This window comes from Beta vulgaris, chromosome 3 (assembly GCF_026745355.1).
Source record: "Beta vulgaris subsp. vulgaris cultivar EL10 chromosome 3, EL10.2, whole genome shotgun sequence".
NCBI classification, from domain to species: domain Eukaryota; kingdom Viridiplantae; phylum Streptophyta; class Magnoliopsida; order Caryophyllales; family Amaranthaceae; genus Beta; species Beta vulgaris.
Window position 1 is genome coordinate 27,946,264 of NC_079204.1, and position 7,228 is coordinate 27,953,491.

The 7,228-nt window shown below is 34.6% G+C and overlaps 1 long non-coding RNA gene across 1 annotated transcript; it reads right to left on the minus strand.

The window, feature by feature from the left end:
* Window positions 1–1,007: 1,007 nt before the first annotated feature.
* On the minus strand, window positions 1,008–6,793 carry LOC125495869 (uncharacterized). The gene is made up of 5 exons (XR_007272271.2): window positions 6,182–6,793; window positions 6,018–6,092; window positions 4,495–4,581; window positions 3,116–3,228; window positions 1,008–1,054 (listed from the first exon to the last, which is right to left on the minus strand). It is a non-coding gene; the product is annotated as an uncharacterized LOC125495869 (long non-coding RNA).
* Between the last annotated feature and the right edge of the window lie 435 nt (window positions 6,794–7,228).

A 7,228-nucleotide genomic window follows, 5' to 3' on the forward strand; every position in this document is an offset into this window, starting at 1 on the left:
AACTAAATGCAAGTATTAGCAAAATTGATTTAAGCAAACCAAAGCATGTGACTTGGTAATTAGGAAGATAAAGTAATTAGATAGCATACCATAAATTCATATAACTCTTGTCAGTGCAAGCTATTTTTTGGTTACAAAACACGTGCAGGATTGTTCGCATCATCTAAAATGTCCTTGAGTCATTGTTATATCTGTTGTAAAAACTCAATTACGCCTATTAGCAAAAGAGATTAGTTCATATTATGTGATGATTAACTATTAGGGCCATACTGTTGACATGTACCATTAGACTTTACAGCAAAATAATAAGCAAAGGGTCTCTTGGTTGGGTGATGTAGTAGCATCATTGCTAGGCTTCGTAACATCTTCGGTGATAAGTGCGGTCCCTCAAGGGGGTAAAATCCATCCCATCTCACCCCCCCTATGTTGAAAAAAGCTTTTCATACATAATCGATGATTTACCCACTTGAAATAGATATAAATAAATAATGAAATCGAGCTCATAAATAAAATATATTTTCTCTAATTCTTGTAGGTATATTATCCACTGAATCAATTTTACATTCTCATAAATCAAATAATGAATAACGTGATGGCGAAAACCAAGAGAAAAGAAGAGCTAATAGAATCTGTCATCTAGAAGTACCATCTAGTAATGCTTACAACAATCAAGAGATATTACATATTGTTTTCCCAAAAAAATTAACCTATTTCAATCCAACACTTAAACTTAGCTGCCACTCTCCTCTTCCACCAGGGGAAAAAAAAAATGAAAAAAAAAAGCAATCTAAAATGAAGTTCGATCGAGCCGAATCTACAATAGCAATTTACTTTATTTTTCATATAAATTTTTCTCAATTATATACAATAGCAAAAAAGGTTCTTGAATGACATTTACGCAACAAAAATAGGAAGAACATCTGAAATACAATCAATACAAAGAATATCTTGATCATCAGCCATCTGTTTTGAGGATATACTGCTAAGATACCTGGTCAACTGTTCTGCGCCCCTTCAACATTTGCAAGAGTATTCCTCCATGTTCTCATCAATCCTGCAATAGTGCCAAATCAGTTTAGATCACAAATCAAGTTCACAATAGAGATGCATGTCAACTTTGCAATAACTGCTTACGAAAATGCACACGCATATAATGGTATACGTAGTGTATAATGGCGTCTATTATTTCCTTTCAGGGCTAAATGGCCAAGACTTAATTTTATAAAGAGAGTGCAATTATGCTGGCTGCCGGCTGCTTAGCACGGAATTATGCTTTCCCCTAAAGATCACATGTCACTTGAAAAGGTGTTCTCTTAAGGTTGCTCTTGCATAAAAAAAATCCAACTACACGAAAGGAGAAGAACAAAATTTGGTCGCCTTTCGAGCCACTCATGCCTGGAGTTACTTTTATTGAATATGGAAATTTCAGAAGCTGCCAGAGAACTGAACTGAGTGGTAAAGTGGCTGCTGTTTTTGTTGAACCTGTTCAAGGTAAGCCGAATATTAGTGCCACCAAGGAATTCCTGCAGTCACTGTGTGCTGCTTGTGATGAAGCTGGATTGCTCTTAGTATATGATGAGGTAAGAAGTTATCGTGTTCTGAATTCTGATTCATACACATTATACAATCGCTCAAATTCTTTTAAAATAGGTCTTTGTGCTGACTGTTGATGTGCTTCAATATGGTATGTTTCTTGTTTCCTTACCTCTGACCACCAGCTGTTTTTATCTACTCTTCCAGGATCTTAATTGATGTTTGCTATACTACGGAGAGATGCTTAGATTAGACTACAGAGTTTGTTTTGCGCCAGGTTGCTGAAATAGTGTGTTCTTGCTTTAGTCAGTATGCCTATCATGTCTTGTGGCTCATTATCTCCAAGTTCATTGATGAGGAATGGAAATGATGATGCTAGTAAAAGGTTTGAGCAGGGTTTACTGTGGTATTGGTGATAAACAATATAAAGAGGGCCCCTGTCCTGGTATGAGTTGCACCGTGACATTCGCAACCTCTTCTATAGCAAACAAACACCAGCTTGGTATTGGGTTGAATAAAAGGCGTGGGCTGCATTCTAGAATTGAATGCTAGTCTAGACTTCTCCCTACAACAAACCCCGTAATTCCTCGTGCATTTGATGAAAAGTTCATTTCTGATCCTTTCCTACTATGGTCAAGCTTGGAGAGCACAGCTACAAGCTCACAAAGGCCATCATTTTACCTGCAAATAACCATCATTTTAGCCCCCCCCCCCCCCCCTCTTCTCACCCCAGCACACACAGAAATTTTTTTGTTTCCTTATAACATTGACCACATTATATTCTACCATAACATTAATGCATAGTATACTACATTGTACGTATGGAGTATTAAAAACTAAATTAATAGAAAATGTTTGAACAAAAATATTTTTTCTAATATCTTATGTGTCACGTCATGATCCACGGCCTACGGTGAGATTTTGACTAAATTGTCAAATTAGTGGTGAATTTTACAATGATACAATTAATGGACCAAATTGCTACCCTTAAAGTTAAGGGGGCTACTTTAACAAACAATGAGACTTAAGGAAATCTGCCACAATGCCATATTTTTGGCTAATCAATGTCACAACATGTAATTTTTCTTACATAGTGGTTGTTATGACTTCATGGCTGGAAAAGAATGCAACTACACAATTCCTAATATTGACATTCTCTATACAAGTACATTAGTGGAAAAGAACAAAATTTGGTTCATATTATCAACCACATTGCAAAAACTTTTACATTAATTGAGACTTATATATTATCGTCACCCAATTAATGACTCAAACGTAACCAAATTCCAATCTTATCTCAACAAGACAAAGCAACATGTGATGTATGAGCTGTTGGAAGTATGACTTTTAGACACTCTAAATCAAACATTAAGATCTGCTATATAAAAGCTACAGTAGAAGCATTCCTCACTTTTTAATGGGTATGGATTTGGATTTAGTTGTCAAGTTATCGGGTCCAAATTACATTATCAACGTGACAATTAATTCGGAACGAAGCGCGTATCTACAGATAGGACTCACTTATAGATCTATGGAAAGAGGTACATCAGTTTCTTCCATATTATTCGAAATTAAAACTTACCCCATCTCCAAATCGTCGTATTCATCGTCCGCCATCAGATATCTTGGAAGCTTGTTCTCACAAAACCCTAAAGAGGTTCCATCCAAGTGAAGAGAAAAATCTGTAAATTATGTCTGCAAAAAAAAAGTCACGAATTAATTGTATTTTTAGAAGATAAAGCAACACATACAAAGCCAGGGCAAAAAAGCAATTTTAAAACACCACAAGATTACTACTAATAGTACATAAAATCAATAACAAAAGGTCTAAAATAATTAATTCAAGCCAGAAAATGGAATAGCCTAGTTTTAATCACAATAACTGGAAATTAAAATTCTTGCCTTAGATTATGGAGTTTGGTAACATTGTTCCAGGTATAGCTTTGATTCATTGGAATTGAATCTGAATTCATATATTGTTTCAATTTTGGCTGATTATGAGAATTGTAATCCTTGTCATAGAAAATTAGGAAGAGTTCTATTATCAAATTTCTCAATGTATTTAGTGACAACTTACCAATGAAAAACATCAACCATCAACAACATAGTTAAAAACGCAGCAACAACAACACATCAACAATAATCAAATTTGCAACAAAAACTACAACAGTAACACACAACCCAAACCCATCCCAAAATAATAGCAACAAATGACCCTACAAAAGTTCGAAAGAAAAGCAACCAATAAATCACTATAATATCAACTAAACCACCAAAATTAGCTAAACAAATAAATTCCAGGACACATCCATGAACACATATATGGTATACATGAATTCAAGCAAGAACATTCCAATATATTTATGAAATAAAAAAATTCAGCCACCAATTATCAAAACTGAATATTCGGAAACTAAAAATTTAGATACTTGAAGCCTAGGTAGGTGAACTCAGAAAATGAAACCCCAAAAGCCATTAATTAAGTCACATGTAATTAAAGAATTAGGAAGAGAGAATAACATCAAGAGGTAGACAAGTATTGCGGCGGAAATTTGGTGTGGATTTTTCTCTGTCCATAGAGATAATATCACCTAGTAGAGAGAGAAAGTGAAAGGAGGAGGATGAAGATGGAGGGTTCAAAGGAAACTGAAAGGAAAGAGAAAGAAAAGAAGCAGTGGAAACGTGGAGGGGCAAAGTACTTATAAGACTAACCAATGAACATTTAAGGCTTACAATTTTAAGGCTTACAAAAATACAAACTACATATAAGACTAACCAGCAATTTACGAGGTCGAGGCTGATGAACCATGTCCGAGAAGGCAGACTGATAAGGCAGCCATTTTATGGCTGCCTTATCAGTGGAAACGTGGAGGGGTAAAGTACTTATAAGACTAACCAATGAACATTTAAGGCTTACAATTTTAAGGCTTACAAAAATACAAACTACTTATAAGACTTAACCAACAATTTACGAGGTCGAGGCTGATGAACCATGTCCGAGAAGGCAGACTGATAAGGCAGCCATTTTATGGACTGCAGTTGCTCACCCTAGAAGCCAAATACATAAAGTAATTAATAGCATAAATCAGCTAAGAAACAAAATGATATAAAATTAAGCAAAGCAATTGTGGAACAAGATTCTAGTAAGAAAAGGAGTCCACATGTAATAGCATTCCATTACTATTAGCCCTTTCTATTACGTAGCAGACGTTCTCCCTTAGTTATCATGTATCATGTATACAGTTGGGAAACTATCTAAAGTTTTTTCTATCCTGCAATGTCAACAATCAATCTTTTGAGTCTTGAATCTGAGCACCATGCCTCCACAGAAAATAACCGATGCAGTACAAACATAAAAAGTGGATGTTGACCTTCATTTTTTAAACATAGTGTTCGAGTTGATTTATTTATGCACTCTGTTTCATTTTAAGAAATTATTCCTACTTCATTTTCTAGACGAAAACCTTTTTTTGCTCAAATAAACCGAAGCACTCCAAGCTTTAAACTTGGTTTCACTTCAAAAGTCAAAGCTACGAGGTCCCTGTTGGGTTCCGATCTGATACAAGATGACAATTCAAAATTTGAGGGGAATAATAAAGCAAAATTCTAGAGACACCGCAATAACATAAACATCACTCAATGCATGGTTATAGTTAATGGTAGAAGGTCCCTGTTACTGTTAGTTTCTTGGTGACTTCTTCTCTTTCTTGTTCAGATACATAATGCTTTCTCTTCAACGAGAACAGGTTCTGTTGCTTTCTAATTACTGGTTCATTAGTTGCTAAAACAGCAAAAACCTCCTTTTCTAGTGAGAGTTATGAGCAAAAAGCATGCAATCAATTCTCTAAGGTCCTTAATCATACTTTTTTTTTCATTATTATTATATAGTGTATAGGCTCTATCTTCTAATTGATGATCAAACCAAAGAGCTAAAGGTCATAAGCTTAATGTATCACAATCTACATCATTGTTTTCACAATAAGAAAACTACAATATCTTGAAACGGGGGTAATTTCATCATCTCATCATTGTCAACCCCATATATGAATGCGTAAAGAGATCATACAAGCCATACACAAAAGGAATCTGGTTAGGATAAAGCAAGAAAGGTTGAAGGCGACATAAATCAAGGGAACAAACAATAGCAGATCCACAAGAGACATGGGATTGTCTGAGTTTAGCATCCCACCTTGAATTTTAACTAAAGAAATAAAGTGTTCAATTGACGAAATCAACCAAGACTATGACAAGATCGACAAATTCGTAGTCGAATTGATGACATCGAAACCTCAAAACTCAAGAGTGGAACAACGAAAACCCTAAAATAGCAGGTTACCTAATATGTCTTTCATTTTTAGTATGCAGAAGAGAAACTCTAGAAGTATATAAAAAGAAAACTCATTTATCATGTTTACTAAAATAAAAACATCTTATTTCCTAGGGAAAAAATCTCTTTACATTACCAAAACAAAAGCTAATCTTACCCATAGTATAGTTGTGAATACATATGTGTGCCATGTGCTTTCTTCAAGGCCCAACTCAAATCCAGGCAAGAAATGCTTTATTGGCCTAAAAATTGAATCAGAAGATCTGAAAAACAAACACACAATTCTCCTAGTCATGCCATTTTGAAGCGAATTCTCCTAACCTGTAACAAATTAGCGAATCCCACCCACTTCGTCATTCATAATTTGGCATTCCTGTAGACGTAGCATGTCGTGGAAATCGTATATTCTTTGCCCATCTCTAACAAATTGGCAAACTCCATCCATTTTCTCTCCTCATCTATTGACTCCTTTTTGGAGAAATCACATATAAGTTACTGATGAACATGTGTCATCTCGTATTATCAAGGGAATGTCAATGATGAACATGTAGTTTGAACTTTTAGGTGATTTCCGTAACATTTTTCCACTGTCGAAATCTCCTATCGAAAAGTCCCTCCTTGGGATTCAATCATCCATCTGTCAAAGACTTTTTAAAGACAAAGAAATCGAGTTCTACCATACTGTAGTAGTTGTCGAGGGCGAAAGTTCAAGTAGCTAATCTTACGCCCAACCAACAATGTTAAGCAAGAAGATTCATGCTTAACACACTTGGACATCAATGATATATTACAGCTCTACAAACTTAAAATCGAATAGATAATTTAAAGTCAACAAGATGATTCTCTCGAGATGCACAGCTATAATGATACTATTGTTAATGAGGAAATTGATCATTTCAAGCCTAATGGTTTATGCTTACCATTTACTGACTATAAGATTAGATTATCTATTTTCACCCAAATTATAAAATATGATAGACATAAAAAAAAATCTGATTCAATTAAATTGATTCAAGGTGTATCTAAGATCATAACAAATCCAAAAAAAAAGACTAAAAGTTACCTGTAGCATCATGGGTAATTCCTAATAAAGGGAGTTCAAATTTACCAAAACATGGACATCAACCAAAACACGAGATACAACACTTGGATAGCAATACAACACGAGATAGCAAACAGCAGTACATCATAAGATTTTTTTTATTGAATGAGATAGCAAACTAAAACAGCAATACAAAACAAATCAGTTTAATTAAATCAGATTTTTTTTACATCAATAAAACATGAGATAGCAATACAACACAAGATAGCAAACAACAGCAAAAACGGAAAAATTAGAGCAAAATTGAAAGAAAAATGGAATAAATT